Below are 20,723 nucleotides of genomic sequence, written 5' to 3' on the forward strand. Positions count from 1 at the left end.
TCTACAGTGTTATAGTGTTGAATACTCATCAGACATGTGAAGGGCATTGTTTTTGTTGTCACCTAAATGCATGTTTGAGTTTTCCATCATTCTCTCTGTTTGGTTTCCATGGCGACGGGAATGCGTCGTTTTTTTTCTACTTTGAGATTCTAGTGACTTCCCGGGGAGGGGAATCAGTGATTGGTTGTTTGCTTTCACAGAAGAAAGCCACACCCACCTTCATTACTTAGTGTAAGAGGGCTATGGTGGACATTTTCACATATTAAAAACGTATCAGTGAAGACATTCCGAAATGGGACAAGGTTTACTTTTTTGTGAGAGCTGGTATAAGCAAGTAAATTTCATCTCATTTGTAAGTCTAATTTTTTCCAAAACGGGAGCTAGTGATTGGGGGATATCCACAACATCAGATTTGTCAACAGTGGTTGAACTTGCTCTTTAAATTTGAAAATCACTTTACATAATTTGGAGCATGATTTTTAAGTTAGATGCTAAGCTTTTAAGTACCAGATATTTTTATAAAGTAATCTCTCTGCAATTTGAGGCTGTCATGTCCTCTTTTCTGGTCAAAACACTAAGTCATTTATTAGAGTTTATGCAATCCTACATGACATCACATGACTAATAGGTCACATTCATGTATGATGTCCACATCCATATTTGGGTCAGGATTCACTGTTATAGTGTAAATCAGTCATGATGGCTGTTCTACAGATTATAAGGGGTTTAGCCTGTTTGTGCTACAGTACTCTGGTGCTGAAAGGTTAGGGAGCTGTGAATGTAGTGTGACGACTGGGTAGCCAAAGTCCTGTGTGTGTTTCTGTTTGTGTGTGGGCATCGAGATGATAGGGAGGGAATGAGGGAGAGAGAGGATGATAGATTATGTAGCCATTTCGATGGCGGAAAATTTCATTTGAAAACCTACTTCGCATTCAATCTTAATAAAACACTTAACTGTCTTGCAACCCATTTAGTGTCCCATTGCATCCATACCTACCCGAAACTCACGCTCTCTTTCTCACTTGCTTATGTGAACACACAAAAGGATACTGTCAGGGTGCTGTGTGTATGACGTGCTGTTTTTATATTGCAGCCATATTTCATTTTGGCCTACTTTCTTTAAATTGCCTATGGGGTTTTGTATGGGGAATGGAACCATCATTTTTATATATGAAATTGAAGGAGAAGAACCTGACGTGAAAGACTTGATTATGTTCTTCTTAATTTTCTTGGACTTCTTCACTCTTTCTAAATATATGCACCTCTTTGCCCTGTTGTGTTTAATTTCCTTTTATTCCCCTATATTTTTCATTGTTCTTACTCTCTGGATGCTTTTCCCAAAGTACATCCTGCAAGGAAGGTTTGCTTGCTGTTAGGACCCACAGGTAACTTGAGAATGATGTATAGGAACAAAACAGCAAAGTAGAGGAAAATAAAGTCCAAGTTTAGAACTATTTCTTTTAAGCCAAGGTAAATTTAGAAAAGAGTCATCTGAGACAAAAGAATATTTTTCTCAGAAAAAGTAAAAACAAAAAAAGTAAAAACAAAAACAAAAAAAAAAAGATAAATAATGAAGAGAACCGCAAACTAAAAATTGCAACATGTATTTTTCATAAAATGTCATTCTTATTCATTCCCCTTCATTAGGTGAGATGAGCTGTGCAGAGAAGATGAAACTGTTTCCTCTTAAACAATTTATCTGTTTTCCTGTGGTTGCATCACCATTTTCAAAACGCTTTAAGCAGCTTGCATGTTTTAAAGAAAGTCAGCTTGCTGGAAGCATACATTGTGTCCACTGCATGCAAAACACACATGAAAAGACCTGTTCTGTTTTTTTCTTAGCATGAGCTAGCATACATTGGCTGTACCAGATAGAAAATGGTACTCATGCAAACACAAAGGTGCACATACACAAAAACTCACAGAAGTCCACAGTCCATCCCCAACTCCTGCTTAAGTTGTGTGTTTAGTGTGTGCATATGTCTATTGGTAAGCAAACAAAGCTGTTCATGTAACCTTTTGTGTACTTCAATAATGCAACACAAGGCAATAGTTGAAGGATGGAAGGGATGCAGTTTCTTTCTGCATATTTTCCTTATCCTTTGACAATTAACATTGTCAGTATGCCTTTGAAGAAATTTTTCCAAGCTCCTCCACTATTCTTTGATTTTCCAGTTTTCCCTTGCTGGGTAGAGAATTCAGGAAGCTTCATATTTATTCTGGTCATCTGCTAGCTGGCAAACTAAACATGAGTCAAAATGTGTCAATGCACATAAGAATGTTGAGAAATGATTCTTTCCCAGACACTCCTGTCTCCTTACCATGTTATTTTTACAAACTGCTGTATGACTGTATACGTTGGCCATTGTGTGGTCACCATTAGGAAAGAGAAAATGTCCAGGGTGACATTGATTCCTCCTGATTTAAGACCAGGTCACACAATGGTCAGATTACAGTATCATTCTTTTTTTTTTTTTGTTTTTTTTTAAATTTTTTTTTTTGGACGAGTATCAGAAAAAAACAAAAGGAATTTAAGGAAAAACAAAATAAAATAAAAAAAAAAGAATAGTGTTTCTATGCTTACAGGGGAATTTTTTGTAGGAAATCCATTGTCCATGTTAGATATGAGATATTTAAAAATATTAATGAGCAATGTTTTTAAATTAACATGCACTCAGAAACATTCATACTTTCATGTTTCTGGATGTTTCTGAAGCCATTAATTCCATATTTTGGCAAATCTTACAGAGAGTCTCTGAAGAAAGCCTGTCTTTCAGAGTGACAACATTTGATCCCAATAAAAGCTCAAAGCAATATAACAAAATCTATAATATGGTTTCAGTTCAAACATTGGAGAAATTTCACAGATTTCCCAGCTTTGGCACAACATGAAGAGTACTAATTGCTTCATAGTTTTGTAGTTTCAATGTGATGTTGACTCTTGCTCTGCAACATTTTCTTTTGTTTGATTCCTCCCATAATGTTTTCCATTCAGCATCACCAAAACTTCAATAGTCTCACCAAAATCAAAAAGGGCCATTCTTTGGGCCCAAGTAGGCTATTTTTCCCCCTATATTTAATCAACAATAATGTTTTCCAGGTGTGTCATGAAACTGTGGCTATGAGTGTATTAGTGTTTACAGATATGTCCGAGTACAGCAGAAACACTGATTCTGTGTACAAATGCCTTTACAGTAAAGTGATTCCTAAATCACTCTGGACTTCATACTTATGTATGAAGTGCTTCTCTTTACCTAAAGGCTTTAGAAGCCACTTTAGCTTCTTATGTTTAAATTAATGCTCTTTTGCTTCATTTATAACAACTACCTTTACTCACCATGTGACATTCAGTATAGTTTGCCTTCAGACTGATTCTTAATAAGACAATACAATTAGTCAAATATTAAATGGAGTGGAAACTTAAAATGCAACACATTCAAAAACTGGGCCAATTCATGAGAGATTTGTACAGATGAGCAGTGTTAAACATGCTCAACTCAGCAGATTCCTTTCATCTTTCTATGACCCATGTGTGTGTGGTTAAGTATATGTGTGCACTTCTGTGTGTAGGTATGTTCAAGCACCAGTTGTGTGTTAAAGGTCCCATAGGTCCCATAGGTCCCATAGTCAGGGTAGCATAGCTACCCTGACTATGAGCTAATAGACTTCTCAAACAGTCCCCTCAGGTCATACAAGGCTGTGTAATTGAACCATTGAGGATTTTCTACTAACCTGTACCCACCATTTTCTCTCACACTCATACACATTCAGCCCTGTGGGCCCCTAATCTACAGCCACTCAAGCTTCATTGTGGTTGTAGGCTTGTCTTCGTTGCCCATCATCCCAATTGCCAGTTCTACGTCTATAAGCTCCTTCAGCAATTTGTCCATGAATCCCTCAACTTCTCTACTACTTTCTTTTGACCTCCAATTTTGCAACCATCCCTCTCAGCTATGCTCCATGTCTTATTGCAAACTTATCTTTTCACCCATGTAGTTGAACACTCCTGCTAGGAAGGCCTATTTTCATTTGTTTCCTGCCAAAGTTTCACATACAAATACTGTCTTCAACAAACTTTTAAAATATATTAAAATAAGTTGTTTTCATAGAACAGTCAAAAAAAAAAAAAAAAGAAAACATACATGTTTCTGATTACTGGCCTTTTTCAGGGAGACAATGTCTTAACCGAAACATATTGTAACTCTGTCTTTTCTGCATAGCATTCCTGCACACATCAGTTCACATGTGCAACTCACCCAGCTAGTTAGGTGGCAGAGATTATGGTATTTACAGTGGGAAAGTACTGACGTTATTTTGAATTAGTGGGTGAAAATAACAGACACACTTATAATGGAGTATGCCCAGCTGATAATAAATGTCTGTCTGCAGCAGTAAAGGACTCTACTTTATACCAGAAGACCTACAAGATAACATCAGCCTTAATTTATTAATGATTTTATTGGAGTAACATCATGTCATTAACAACACCTAACTTTTTATGTGGTTAAATTTAATTAAACATACAAGCCAATCCATAAAAAAATAATGGTCTGTCTAAGGAAACCAATGGATTGTATCGAATCATCCCCCATTCTGTGTGTGCAACGGGCTGCGGATGAGAATGACGTAAAAAAATGGGAGGGAAGAAAAGACTGGCCATCTGCCTCAATCGATTGGGAGGGGAGAGGACAGGAAAAAGTGATCACCACAACTTTTAGTCACGGATAGCTCCTGAGAGATAAAATAAAATACTATAAAAACCCTAAAAATTCTCGTTGTGTCTTACTCTCAGTTTTTATAGTAATTCCTCATTCATGACATAATTATTCAGTGTGATGCAGAAACATAACAAATTTACAGTTTTTGAGGGTGTTAGAACTATTTTTGTTTAGTTCTTCCTGGATAAGAACATAATCATGTCACTCAAAACCAACAACGCCTTTTTACCTGCAGCATGGGGAGCAAACAGCTTTTCCTACACCGTATTTCCAACGAGCTGCTCCCCAGCGCATCCTTTTTAATGAGTTAAGTTACATTGGTATACATGTGAGCACAAACGTGACGTTGAGTAGGACTGATGGCAAATGTGTGTAAATGTTTTTGTCATAAGTGTAAGTACCGTGTTTGTGAGGAGATCAAACCACGTGGTGGCTAAAAGTCCAAACAGCCTCAGAGCAAATGCTAATCAGTCCTTCAAATGATGAAATACAATGAATTCCTCCAACAGAGGGATTAACCTGAAGAAATTTACAAGATTTTTTAGCAAAGGTAAAATCTCTGGTTGTTTGTTGTTCGAACAAGCTAAGTCTAATACTTTCATAATGATTTAAATATGTCCTAGTAACACCAGTGATAATTATAGTTTGAATAGTCTGTGTAGGCTTCCAATGATTAAACATTTGTCCTTTGACAAACCCTTTGACGAACCAAATTAAGTGATTCCAATGGCTTATCAAGTTCTGCTCAGTGACTCATTCATTTCAATCCAATATTTTGAAACAGGGAAACATCTAAAACCTGCAGAATCGCGGCTCTTTAGGACTGAACTTGCCTAACCCACAATCCTATCCCCTTCCAGCATCTTGTCCTTTCTTTCATAATGCCTGACCTACTCATGAACCCATGACATGGCCTCAACACATTCACCAACTGCACACAACTCAATTAATTGCTAATGGAGGTAACCCAAAATAAAAACTCATTTGGAGGTTCTAATTCTTTCCCAGGCACTCTGTGGCACTATTGTTTTATGGGGTCAGCTAATCCGGCACATTCAGAAATGAGCAATTATCCCGTGTTCAGTGTGTGTCTAATTTAGGGAAAAGAGAGACGAACGAGAAAGTCACAGAAGGCCAAGTTATTTCTAATGGGGTCATTTGGTCATTTGTTGACATTAAAAGTAGATCAGAAAATGTCTGATGTTTGGGGTGCAATCAACTTACAGTAAAGACTCCAAATGATTTATGGAAATAACGTCAATGTATCACAGCCAATCATTCAGCATCCTGTTGTTTTTATTGGTTTCTCTGACATATGTATCAACTATATAATATGTAAAATATACTATTCATGTCAAACAATATATTTTATGCAGCACAAAATGATCCATTGCTCACACATGCATATTAACCCACTATATGAGAAGGCTGTGTGTGTTTTTTAGGCTCTATATGTGAAGCATCCAGAAGAAAGGCGGCCCAATTACCCTGTAGTGGCACTTTAAGCTTGATCCCTCAGCATTTTGCTCAAAAGGTGGTAGCCTAACCCAGGTTTTCTGCACACTAAGAGGGACAAAAGAGTGCTCTTTGCACTCTTGTTCTCTCACAAAGGACCAAACTGCAATAACAAGGTAGGACACCATCCTCTTCATCTTCCTTACAGTCAGGCAAGGGGTGAGGCAGCATACTTGAACATGTTACACTCACACACACACCTGCTTTTTGATTGATGCAAGACTTACATTTATAGGGAGATAGTAAAGAATCTCATACATACAGCTAGGACATAGCTAAATATACTAAACACACCTCAGTGATGCTTGTAAACAGCATCTAGATGGATGCCTGTGAACTTATGCATTTAGTGCACATATGCCCCTATTGCCCTTCTATGTTTGCCGCGCTCTCTTTCTACATGCATGTCTGTGAATGGCATGTTTAATCAGTCTTTTAACTTTGCCATATTCATATGTCCTTCAGCCTTGTGCTTACCAATTCCCTCTCATCCCCTTTTACTCCTCTTTGCTTTTTACCCTCTGCCATCTCACTCAATTTCCCTGCACCTCCTTCTTCCTTACACATTATGTCCGTCTATTCCTCTGCCTTTTCCGTTTCACCAGTCTCTCTTCAGTATTTCTTATCTATCTTTTTTTTTTTTTTATAACTTAAGATGTGAGGAAGAAAAAGGAGGGACAAATGGGGAACATACATAAATAATGGAGGGTGGGGAGGATACAGTCTTTGGGATTTGAGCATGGACCAGCCTGCTTATCTTCTGGTTTGTGCTGGAGGGTCTGAGACTTCCTTGTTCTCTTTCTGCAAGCATGTTTGCTTTTGTTTTTTGCTGTCTGCTTCTACTGTTTTACATCACTTTGGGAAAACCAGCAGGCCTGCTGAGGCCTAAAGGCACTTCCAGACAAACACAGAAGCATGCAGACCAACAAGGCAATCAAATGCCATTCGTCCCTCTCTTTCCAAGAAGGTTAAATAAATAAAAACAATGATTGCATGCAACCCTGTGGCCACACTAAAGGACCATTTTACAATTTGCTTTTTTTTTTTTTTTTTTTTTTTAACTGAACAGCAAGTGTTTTTTTGGCTGAGGATTTTCCAATATACAAATCCAGTATGTCAAATTGTTAAAATAAACTTTCCCTGTCTTACACACAGGAGCAGTGACAATAACCTCAGCCCTTATAGGTTGCATTCCTTTATTCATTGTTACCTGTCAGGGCAAAAAGGAAGTACCTGGTGCACTTACATTGCTCAAATTTTATCACCAGGGATGACCCTTCCATTGTCTCAAGGCTTTAAATGCAAGCTAAAAACTAATGTGGATTAAAATAAGACACCATAGACCATCGGTATGTCAGTCCAGATAGTTCCTCACTGCCGTACACTTCTCATTATCTGGGCAGCTTACTTTGCTATAGGCCCATTAGATTATTCATTCATTCATGTCCTCTGCAAAGCAGACACTTGACCAGAGGCAGAGTGGAACTTGATAGGTAGCTGTTCTACCGCATGAATATCACATAGATTATACAGTCAAATTCTCAGTTATAGGAGAATGAGAGTTTCTCTGCCAATTATTTTGCATGTTTTGGCCTGTGGGTGATTCTCCTACACAGGGACAACATGCAAACTCAATACATGGAAGGAGGCTAGTCAGTTTGCACAGTCAGAATCACAGGTCTGCAGGGATCTCTCACACAACTAAACAATAAAGCCCTATGCTACAAGGGCATCAGTCAAGTGATTATTTAACCAATATTCAGTGTAATTAAAGCACTTGTAGTGTATTTCTTTAGATAATAAAATGACTTGAATTAACATGCTGTGATTACTTTGGCCACGTGATTAATATATCTTAAATGGATGTATAACTAACTGAATCATTTTTTTCTTTGTATTTGACCTATTTTTTCTTCTCTGCAGGTGCACATGCATTTTTTATGCAAATGGTTCGTTTATCCTCTTTTTGTAAATCAGGCATGACCTGCTACATCTACACGTCTCAAAGACAAGTCCTCCCAGCACACACACACACATATTCAACAATGCAACAGTGCAATCAGTGATCACACCAAGCATCCCACCCTGTCAGCTAAGTGAACAGTTTGTCTATGTGTTTTGTGCCACTTTCAGCAGATACTATAATTAGCTCCCTAATCATAATCATGACTGCATTCCTCTCATTCACTTCCTGTGCAGGCAGAAATTTATGACCAATTTACATCATTAAAGTAATTGCCCAACATAGGTGGTATTCTGTCACTTAAAAACACTTGTAAAAAAGAAAGCAGTTCAATACTGGGCCAAATATAACAGTAGCTTTCTCTCTCTCTCTCTCTCTCTCTCTCTTTCTGTTTTGCTAAGCCAGCTGGATAGGTCATTAATCACAGGTTGTCACAAGCAAAATGGAGGTTAGAACTTGTTTTCAAGTTGTTCATCATGGGTTGAATTGAAATGTCACACCTGCTATCATGGATCTCAACCCAGCTTTACTACTGACAGCTACACTTTGTTGACCATTTAAAGCCTTCTTCCTGATAAGCTCCAAAATGTGGAAGAAATGTTGAACTTAGGTGGTTGCTAAGTTTAGTTTGTTTGTTTGTTTTTTTTCTCAATTAAGGTCAAGCAATATGTTGGCTCAAACCAACCTTTATGTCTTCTGACTGGCCCAGATGTGTTTGGACATACTTGCCCCTCAGCTGACTACAAGATTCGATAGTAGAGCAAGATGAGTCAGTGACTTTATAATTTTCTGAATAAAATTTAAAAGAAAAGTTGTTTTCTGGAAAAAAAAAAAAAAAAAAAAGTGACATTCATTTCCTAAGAACAATACCTTTAACAATGGTTTGTAAAGTATACATTCTTGCTAACTTTCTTACTTATTGTATCTTGAGGAACAAAGATATAAGATTTATAAATGTCACTTAGTGTTCTTAACAGTGAAAATGATTTCTTATCTATGAATTCAAATAAATATGATTAATGCATATAATGATTAGACACAATATCCACTCGTGCCACACTTATAGCGCTGCATACAACTGCCAAAAAAAAAATAAATAAACAAACAAAAATAAAAACAGTTGGCTGGCATTCAGCATTAGAAAAGGGAGTAACAGTCATGTGTCCTGAATTGTATACTTCCAAAGTGAATTACGATAAAGTAGTTTTCTTTTCCTCTGATGCATTTTTTTTTTTTTATCATACTTTATGATCTCAAGTCAATTTTTATTTGTAATGGACAAAAACAAGATATTTTGTAACTTTACTGCAGATTTTTATAAAGGCTTGTGTTGATAGGAAGTGTACAATAGATTCTGTTTAGAAAGCACCAGAAAAGGGAGGCTGATAAAGTGACAGAGAACTGATAATGATATCTTGTGTAGGTCAGGAAAGAGTGTGGGAGGGAGACCCTAACCCTGAATGTCTATTTGGAAGAACAAGTGTTCTGCTTGCGGTCAATTAACCTTGAAGGTTATTACTGTGTGCGGTCAGTTCAGGTACACACTCACACACACAATCAGAGAGAGAGAGAGAGAGAGAGGGGACCCTTTGGAGCAAGTAAGAGAGTAATTTACTGAAGACAGGCTAGACCTCTGTTGCCCTGACGCTGTCGTTCTGTTAAACAGCGGCTGACAAGGAAAGACAAATGTATACACTTGACTGTTTTGGTCTTTGCTGCATATTTAGAGGCTTATGGCAGATTCAAAGATCAGCTGGATAGACATTGTGCAAAACTACGGCTCATATCAGGATGCGGTCCAGACCTCTTACAAGGCAGGTGTTGTGGGCATGTCCCAACAAGAGTAGGCCTCAGGGCAACCTGGGACTTGCTAGATAGATTATGTTTCTACGCAGGGTTGGTAATGCCTTGGTGTCCAGCCAGAGGAGCTGGAGGTGGTGGCTGAGGAAGAAAATATGTCAAGACCTCTGCCTAGGCTACTGTATATGACCCAGTTGTGATAAGGAGCAGAAAATAAAATGTAATGACAGATTATATATCACTTAAAATCTATCAACAGAAATTAAATTCTTGTGACTGACGCACACACACACACACACACACACACACACACAACACACACACATATATATATATATATATATATATATATATATATATATATATATATATATATATATATGTGTATGTTAAAGTCTATTAAATTGCTGTTATGTAGTTTATCAAGAGATGGTCAATTTGTTAGTTAGCCTACAATTGAAAATCTCTGTACAAAATATATGGAGAGCATGCTTTTAATTTATTGGCATCAATGACAAAACAGAATCATGTATCGTTCTGTAGTTTTTTTCCTGATTGAACACCTCAGATTGTAAAAAAAATTTGGTATTTTCACATGACTTTTAGCAGCTTTGGTACTGGTAATATCGTGCTTTCACGGCAAGGTGCCAGAAAGCACTAAACGGTTGTTGTTTTCAATTAGGGAACCATTGGACCAGAGTAATTCTCACATACCGGGGCTTAATGTTTAGCTTTCATTTATTGATCATGATTATGATCACAATAAAACAGACCCTTTAATTAATCAAATAAATAATAATTGAACAACAATCAATATAAAAGATAATGTATTGTTAATGAACTGTTATTCCTTTTCAGTCATACAATTGTTTGAAAAAAAAAAAGTCAAAAGGAAAAAACTGATCAGTTGGATTGTGATTACACATATCTAGATTTCTGGAGTTTCTAGCTGACTTCGTCAGAAGAAAAATTGCAAGACAATGCCATCACGACATTTATATGTGAGCGCACGTTTCACCATGGTCAGCTACTCTGCCGCTACCGCATACATATGCTGCGTGAGTATGAATCCACCTTAAAGCTGCAATGCATTTAAATGCATACCATTGATACGGGGTGTCTCTGGTTGTGTGAACACACACACACACGTTCCATTCATAACGGTTCAACTCTAATAAGCAGCACAACACAATTGATTAGTACACCCTCAACTCCAACATGCTTTCCTCCCATTTGTAGCTTCAGAATAAACAAAAAGGAAAAAGGAGCAGAAAGAGCAACAAGCAGATGGAAATAAAGGGTGGAAAAATAAGCATAAGTGGGAAAAAAATCTGTTCAAAATTTAATAAGATCAGGATCATGAGCCGGGAAACAAACAGAAGAATAAAGTGTAACATGAGGAACATTTCAGGCATAAAATGTCTTCAGCAAGCACGGCCATGAAGACGGATAGAGTGATAAAGATGACATGGTGAGTTCAAAAGAAAGAGGCAAGACAAATTTTGTGATCAAATAACTGGCAATAGTGCAGCAGGAATGAAAAAAAAAAAAGCTGGCATGAGGAAGATGATAATGAGGTGTGGAGGGGATATAACAAAACACAGGTTTTCAGCTGTTATCCCACATCATTAGATTCTGATCTGGCTGCAGTGAAAATGGAGAAAAAAATACCACTTTTCACTTTTACCCTCCACCTCCACTCTCATTTTTCCTCCTTAATATTCTCCTCCTCCTCCAACACTCTTGATTCGTTCTATTTTTGTAACTTTCCATGTGAGTGCACAGCATTTGCTGACACAGTTCTCTGAAAGACACTTTTCTCTGTATCCTGGAATAAATTCAGAAGTAAGAATGTGAGAGCCATATGATCACTTTTATCCCTCTTAGAGAAACTACACGGCTGGAGCTGATTTCAGTATAGGATGATCATGATGCTAAACGCGTGCATGCCCTCATGTATGACCACACATGCAAGTTGCAAATTCTTTGTTGAATTCTTTAAAGTAGGCTTTACTGACACAGCAAAGTGATTAACCTTTATATTATCTTTAGGGTCAATTTGACCCATATCAGTTTTTGTGATGAAAAAACTAATGGTTAACCTTTCTTTTTCTTAATGAAAATTTGTGACTTTTCCTCCTCTGGGGTCATGAACTTTTGAGTGAAATTTTGAGACTTTGATGTGTAGTTGAACATCTGTGCAGTGTTTGTATACAAAGATGATGTTGGGGGTCATTTTGACCCAGACACCTTAGTGTGGGTAAGTCGCTGCTTAAAGTAAAAAAAAAAAAATGTCTCTTTAATGTACTTAATTTTGATTGTTTATTTATGTTTTTAATGCTTTAGAATAGACATTCATACACAGACACTCAGGTGTGTCTTGGGGATAAACTTTCTCGCCCCTGTACTTTAAGTATGTGGAATGAAGATCAATAAAGAAGGGACCCACTTTATGTCAAAAATGATTTATGACCCCCTGTCATCCAATGAGAAGCTGCCACGTCACAAGTGGGCGTGGCTTAACGATCCGGAAGCCCCTCCCCTTTGTGATCCAATGAGAAGCTGCCACGTCACAAGTGGGCGTGGCTTAACGATCCGGAAGCCCCTCCCCTTTGTGATCCAATGAGAAGCTGCCACGTCACGAGTGGGCGTATCTTAATGAACCGGAAGTCCCGCCCCCTCAGTGATCCAATCAGCGTGTGCCACGTCATAAGTAGGCGTATCTTAATGAACCGAAAGTCCCTCCCCCTCTGTGACCCAATCAGCGTGTGCCACGTCATAAGTGGGCGTAACCTGGGTGAGGGGCGGTCCCTGGACCACGTGATGTCCGGAAGTGACGTATGTCCGTACGTCATCTCCCTCCTCCCAGGCGTGGCTCTAAAAGTGACGTCATCCGTGGGCGGTCCCTGGACCACGTGATGTCCGGAAGTGAGGTCATCCGGCGGCGGTCCCTAGACCACGTGATGTCCGGAAATGACGTATGTCCGTACGTCATACCTGGGCGGACATGTCTTCTGGACGTACGGCATGCCTGGACGGTGTGCCTGGACATGCCCGGACATGTCTTCTGGACGTACGTCATGCCTGGGCGGTGTGCCTGGACATGTTAGGGGCATGTCCGAACGAGTCTAGAGGTATAAAGAGGGGTCCGGGGGGGAAGGGAAAAAAAAAAAAAAGAAGAAAATTAAAAAACGTCTAAGAGAAAGAGTAATAAAATAAGGTAAAGAAAGTTTTGGGGAAAAAACAAAAAAAATCCCTTACCTTCTCCATATGCGTGTCACTCTGATGCAATCAGTATTTCTTCAGCGATGAGACGTGGTTTTTCGCCTTTGAGTCTTTTGGGTCTACTGGAAAAGAGCAAACTTATCATGGGAAATGCAAAAAGTAGTATAAACAGAGTTTACAGGGTGGGAAGAGTGAAAAAAAGTTTTTTTGCTGGCTGCAAAAATCCTCTCTGAGTCTGTTTGTATTTACACCCCCGCTCTTCTACTGGCCCGTGTGGCAAGCACCCCCTCTTGTCTGCAGCAGGCTTTTTACGACCCTCTGTTGGTGTGTTTTCAGTGACTTTCGCGTTGATAAACTATTGGAAAAAAAGAAGAAGAATTAAACTATTATGATAAATGCAAAAAGAGAAGTAAAAAAATAGAAGTGTTAGCAAAAAAAAAAAAAAGTGCTAATAAATGGATGGGAAAAGAAAAAACGTTGTTTTTGCTCCTTCAGTCTGCAAAATCCTTTTTCCCCTCGGTGGTGGGACATGTGTTCTCTTGTTGGTCTGAAAGAAGAGCAAAAAAAAAAGCTAACTTATTATGATATTTGTAGAGTTTTAACTGATAAAACGAGTACCTTTTTTCTACACGCGTCTATCTGCTGCTCATGCGTTTTGAGTCTGTTTTTTACTGAAGGAAGAGAAAAAAAGTTCCTTTAACTGTCCCTGTTTAAATCCTCTAACACTTGGGTTAACTTGCAGAGAAGTGGCAACAAGTTGTTAGCTGAGATAATACAAACAGAACATTCTTTCTGTCTCAAAGTAAGCTTTTATTGATTAATGACCCTCTAGCTGGGAAAAAGTTTTAAAAATCAGACACCTGGTCCTTCTTTAAGAGAAAGGGGTTTTTAAACTATGGATGCTCATATATTTAACAGACACGTGTGGTAAACATACATAACTTACAGAGAAGCGTCAGCAAGCTGTTAGCTGAAATAATACAAACAAAACATTCTCTCTCTCGCCAAGTAAGCTTTTATTGCTTAATGACCCCCCGTAGCCGGAAGAAAAAAATGTGATGTTTAAGAGAAAGGGTTTTTAACCTATGGATGCTCATATATTTAACAGAAACGTGTGGTAAACATACATAACTTACAGAGAAGTGTCAGCAAGCTGTTAGCTGAGATAATACAAACAAAACATTCTCTGTGTCAAAAATGAGTTTTTATTGCTTAATGACCCCCCGTAGCCGGGAAAAAAGTTTTAAAAATCAGACACCTGGTCCATGTTTAAGAGAAAGGGTTTTTTAACCTATGGATGCTCATATATTTAACAGAAACGTGTGGTAAACATACATAACTTACAGAGAAGTGTCAGCAAGCTGTTAGCTGAGATAATACAAACAAAACATTCTCTGTGTCAAAAATGAGTTTTTATTGCTTAATGACCCCGTAACGGTCAAGAAACCTGTCAACAACGGTTGCTTCTTATCTGAAAAAAAACAGAGAAACAAATTATCGATGTACGTTTCCAAAAGAAATATAAAACCAGTCCTTTAGTCACTTCTAAAAATCACCTCGTTCCGAGAGACAACCTCACAACGCAACCATGTCACGGGGTAGGGAAAAAAACTTCTTCATGTCTAGGCTTTTCATTTATCAGACTTACTGATTAACTTTAATTTATCCGGTATTTAGAAATTATAACGATCGCACAGATCCACTCGCCTCCATCGAGAAACGATCTTGGGGCAGGTGAGTATTAAAATCAACGATTCATCTTTTTTCTAAAAGTTATTTTTTAACTAAAATTATTTGCTTTTTTTCCTTTACCAGATTTTTTTGATGAATGGGAGGGAATAACGCTTACGCAAACAGATTACGGTACGTCTTTCTTTTCTTATTTAAAACGTAGCGTCTGTCATTATATCATGATTTAAAATATTTGTTTTCCAAATGCTTTACTCACCAGATTTATTTAGAGCAGCGGCCCGGCTGCCGGAACCAGAGGACAATATACGTCCCGGCGTGATCCGGTCCATTCCTCAGCTTGAAGAGTCTGGATCAGCCCCGGACCGGTCTGGCATACAGGCTAGCATCCCGGCAATCCGTCAAGTCGTCAACAGGCTCCGCAGACGTCCGGTCGTCGAGGGTCCGGTTCCCGGAGATGAGGGCTCAGCTCCACGGATTGATTGTGAACAATCGGAAGCCATTACTACATGCACGATAGGTAATATTATTTATTTATTATTTCTTTTCAAAAGTCACCGCTGCAATAAGCTTCTGCAAACAACCTCGTGCATGTTACGTCACTTCTTGGCGACGCATCCTGTCTTTTACTTCACCTTTGGAAGTAAAATAGATTATGTTTTCCTCTCTTTTTTTTTTTTTTTTTTCTCCAGAGACGCAAACCAACGCTTCTCGCGACGCGTCCCATGTAAAACAAGGTCAGTTTTTTTTTGGACTCTTATTATTATTATTATTATTATTATTATTATTATTATTATTATTATTATTATTATTATTTAGAAATATATACAAATATGTCTTCTTGATACGTTTTCAGAAACACCGGACGCCGCTTCACACGGCGCTGCCAGTGTTGGTCAAGGTAAGTCTTTGAATCTGAATAGAAATGAAAATATTAATATTAATTTTAATGATTATTATTTTATTGTTAGAAGTTCAAACGGAGGAGATCAGGACTTCTGCACCGACAGGCAGCATCGGCACGAATCGAAGTAAGCCCCACAAAATAAAAATAAATTTAAAAAAGATATCTTCTCATAGGAAGAAAAAAATAAATAAATAAAGTTTTATCCGAACTCTTATTTTTTGGGCTTCTCTCCACAGGAACTAGGCGCGCTCTTCCTGCCGGAAGGAGGAGACCCGGCTTTCAGAAACTACGTTGTAATAACATTAGTAACGTAGCATTTTATTTTATTAACATATCATTGTTTTATTAACAGAAGTTTTATATATCATCTATCTTTCGTTTTGTCTTGAAATGTAGCGCCGGAAAGACGGCGTAACCGCTGACGTCCACGTTGGACGTCTCTGACATATCGGAATCCGCTCAGCAGGAGGGATAATTACGAACGCCGAGGAGACACGCTGGAGACATTCATGCATCTGAGCCGTACACTGTCTGAAGTTTTAACTACGCTGGGTAACATGCTTCAAAGGTAAGCTGTAAAGGTGTGACATTTTCTACTCCTGTACTATCATGGAAGAGATAAACAGATTGTTAGATTCACTCAATCAGATTCCAGCGGCGTTCGCTAACCCATCTATTCCGTTTCAAGCCGATCAGCCCGTTCAAAATAGCGCGGATCCTGTACCGACTGATTTTAACAACTTTGATTTAATAGATCACGCTCTTCTTAACCTACATCGGCTTTTGCATGACAATTTTAACACACAACCCATAAGTCTTCCTGGGACTGAGGTTGAAGAGATTTCACTCCCCGTACAAGATAGCTCTTTAGCACCATCCAGGGGACAAACCCGTCTCATCGCGGAAGAAGACCTGAGCGGTGCTGCTGAAGCTGCAGCTTCCCCTGACATTCTTCAGTTGAACGAACCTGTACAGTCTGGAGGAGGTATACGTGGGTCAGGAGAAGCTGCTTCGCTCGAAGCAGGTCGTCAGCTGTCCCGCGAGCGCTTCAATAATCATGAATTTAGACATACACTGAATCTGCCTGCCAGAGACATTCCAGACCTCTGTCAGTTTTACATCGATGTGCAGACGGGTATTGCGGAATTTGTTGATGAAGTTTACCCTCAGATTCATCGCGGCGATCTGGTCCAACTAGAAATACTGAGCCAGAACAGTCAGAATCATATATTATTACCCGTCACTGAGCCATCCCAGGGAGAGATAATGGATTTATTCGGGGATTTGCTAGACCGTATGGTACAGTCAAATGATAGTGTAGCTTCAGATTCTCGCCTAGAGCTTGTTGTGCAAATCATAACAAACCCTTCAGGCGGTGCTAAACGGAAACTTGAAAAAACAATAGACTGTGAAATTGTTCAGAAAAAAAGACGTCATCTGTACGTCGTGAACAATAGACAGGATGAGCTGTGCTTTGCGATAAACTTAGCCTTTCTAATCTCCCCACATTTCACAGATCAGCAGGCTGCGTCGTTTGGTACAGAACTGCAGCTTCGGGCAGGTCTGAATGCTAATTCGCCCGTCAACTTCAGCGACATTCGTAGATTTGAGGACATTGTCCAGCGTAAAATCATAATATTTTACAGAACAAAAGACCAGCGTCCCTTATCTAAATTTCAAACAGATTTCCCGGACCGAACAAATCCGCTGTTTTTTTTTCTCGCACAGAAACACTATTACGGGATTAAAAATATTGGAGGATTTATAGGGGGTAAATACATTTGCCACTTTTGCTATAAATCTTACAAAAACTCATACACGCACGCCTGTCCAGGGTTTTGCTCGGTATGCAACGTTTCTTCCTGCACTCAGGAAGAGGAGGCGTCTGAATTTTGTACGGATTGTAACAGAGTATGTCGCTCACATGCGTGTTTTGTGCGGCATAAGCAAACTAAACCCTGCTCCTCTGCTCAAACTGCTGATAGCATATGCTCGCTGATAAAACGCTGCAAAAAATGTCACACCACATACCGCGTGGCCAAAGGGAAGGCTTCTCACACCTGCCCTAAATTAAAATGCAACATCTGCGGCGAAAAATTAGCGGCCAAATCAGACCTCGATGTGCATCAGTGTTACATTCAACCGCTAACCCAGGATAAGAGGCAGGACAGTAATCTGATTTTTTACGATTTTGAAACATTCACAGACGCACAGGGTCAGCACGTACCATTTCTAGTCTGTACCAAAACGTTGAAGGGTGTCCGATGGGAGTCTTACGGTTTGGATTGCGCACGGCAATTTATCTTGCATTTCAGGAGACCGATGTACCGCGGATCTACTTTTATAGCTCATAATTCCCGCGGCTTTGACGGTTACTTGGTGCTGAATGCGATGCTTGAGCTTGGCCTGAAGCCCTCGCTGATTATGCAAGGCGCAAAAGTTCTCTGCTTTAGCGAACCTGATTTCCGAACGAGGTACATCGACTCACTCTCGTTTCTCGCCATGCGACTTAGTCAAATGCCAAAAGCCCTGGGCTTCGATGATTGTAGCAAAGGCACGTTTCCTCACAAATTCAGCTCGGAGGAGCATCTAAATTACATCGGTACGTATCCACAAGCGTCTGATTACGGCGTGGACGGCATGTGTCAGCGCGAACAGGATGAGTTTCTTAGCTGGTACACGGATGCGTGTAAAGGGGCCTTTGACTTTAAAGCTGAAGCTCTGCGTTACTGTCGCAATGACGTCGAGCTTCTGGCACAAGGATGCCTGAAATTCAGACAGCAGTTTGTCAGCGACACGAACGTGGACCCGTTCAGCACCGTAACAATAGCGGCGGCGTGCAGTAAAGTATTCCGTACAAACTTTCTGCCGGCTAAAACACTGGCTATCCCGTCCCCCGATGATTATCGACGGCAGTGTAAGAGTTTTTCAAACGCTTCGATTCAATGGCTCGAGTGGGTGGCGGCCGTCAGAAACATTGACATTCAGCACGCGTTAAAAGGCGGAGAAAAGCGGGTCGGACCCTACTTTGTAGATGGTTATGCGCAGATTGCCGGTGAGCATTGGGTGTTTTCATACCACGGCTGCTTTTGGCACGGCTGTGCGTCTTGCTTTGACCCTCAGGGCATTTCTCCTATCAGAGGGCTTCCCTACGAGGAGCTTCGCAATGCGACTGAGCAGAGATCCCGCACGCTGGAGACAGTTTACGGCGTGCACGTCGTGGTCATGTGGGAGCACGAATGGGTAAAATTAAAGGCTGAAGATGCGACAGTGCGCGCGTTCATTGAAAACCTAAACATTCCAGAACCTCTCTCACCGCGTCAGGCTCTGTTCGGGGGACGGACGTGCGCCGTGAAGCTTCGGTACACAGCGGCGTCTGGTGAGTCAGTGCGCTACGTTGACGTGACGTCCCTTTACCCGTACGTCAATTATACATGCGCCTACCCGCTTGGACACCCAAAAATAATCAGGCGAGAATTTCTAGATCCGCGTGAATATTTCGGCTTCATCAGAGCCGTGGTTCTTCCTCCGCGCGCTCTGTTCTTCCCTGTTCTGCCCTTTAAAACCTCGCGCGGAAAGCTCGTCTTTACGCTCTGCCGGACCTGCGCGGAAATCAACAATCAGTCGAGCGCATGCGATCACAGCGAGGAGCAGAGGGCGCTGACAGGTGTTTGGGTTTCAGAAGAGTTTAAGAAAGCTCTGTACATGGGGTACAGAGTCTGCCTTATTACTGAAGTGTGGCATTTTGAGAGACGCGACGATTCCATCTTTCAGGGCTACATTCGCACCTTTCTTAAAAACAAGCAGGAAGCGTCCGGTTATCCGACTGACGCGGCGGATCAGGCGTCCCGTGAAGCATACATCTCGGATTATCAGACGCATCAAGGTATCCGGCTAGACCCTGAGAAAATCGAGGTTAATCCCGCAAAACGTCAGATAGCTAAAATCTCACTGAACTCCTTCTGGGGTAAATTTGCTCAAAGGAGCCATTTGACTCGGACCTCACTGGTCACTGATGACGAGGAATTTTTCCACTATGTGTTCTCCGGCATGTACAACGTGGAATATCTTTCCTTTCTGAGTGAAAAAACAGCCATGATTCAGTGGACATACCACGATCGCGTCATAACTCCTCCAGGTAAAACCAGCAACGTCTTCATCGCAGCGTTTACCACCGCTTACGCGCGCCTGAAATTGTACAGTTATCTGGAGCAGCTGGGGAACAGGGTTCTGTACACAGACACTGACAGTTTAATCTATGTCGTGGGAAACGGTGAGACGGGTCTAGAACTCGGACGTTTTCTAGGTGATTTGACGGATGAGCTGGACGGCGACAGCATACAGGAATTTGTTGCCGCCGGGCCTAAAAGTTATGCGTATCAGACCCGCGAACGCCAGAAAGTTGTCATGAAAGTTAAAGGGATTACGCAGACGCGCGATTTCGCGACGCACATAAACTTTGATAGTATCAAAGATTTAGTGGAGGGCTTTCTAAACGACGCCGACAGCGCAGGGCACATCACCATCCCACAGCACACGATTTGCCGTGATAAAACAAACTTCAAACTCAGGAATCTTTCATATCAAAAAAAATTTAGGGCCGTGTATGATAAGAGAAGACTTTTTCCTGACGGTTCTACTCTGCCTTTTGGTTACTAAATAGGAAGAAAATGTCACACTTTTCAGCACCTGATGAAGCAGAGGCCTTTGAGTACAGACTCAAAACTCCATTTTCATGTTTGTTAACAGGTCCGAGTTCCTGCGGGAAATCCCATTTTGTAAATATTGTTTTGAGAAACTGTGATCATGTCATGGATAAAGTGCCAAAAAATATTGTTTGGATTTACAGCTCTTTCCAGCCCATGTATGCTGAATTGCAGAAATTGAATAAAAACATCAAGTTTGT

The 20,723-nt window shown here is 40.1% G+C and overlaps 1 long non-coding RNA gene across 1 annotated transcript; it reads right to left on the bottom strand.

Annotated features, from left to right (window-relative positions):
- Positions 1-11,058: 11,058 nt before the first annotated feature.
- On the bottom strand, positions 11,059-15,550 carry LOC306760447. Its single transcript, XR_013771445.1, has 3 exons — positions 15,170-15,550; positions 13,258-13,768; positions 11,059-13,124 (listed from the first exon to the last, which is right to left on the bottom strand). It is a non-coding gene; the product is annotated as an uncharacterized lncRNA (long non-coding RNA).
- Between the last annotated feature and the right edge of the window lie 5,173 nt (positions 15,551-20,723).

Source organism: Telmatherina bonti (assembly GCF_933228915.1).
Source record: "Telmatherina bonti genome assembly, chromosome: 9".
Lineage (NCBI taxonomy): Eukaryota > Metazoa > Chordata > Actinopteri > Atheriniformes > Telmatherinidae > Telmatherina > Telmatherina bonti.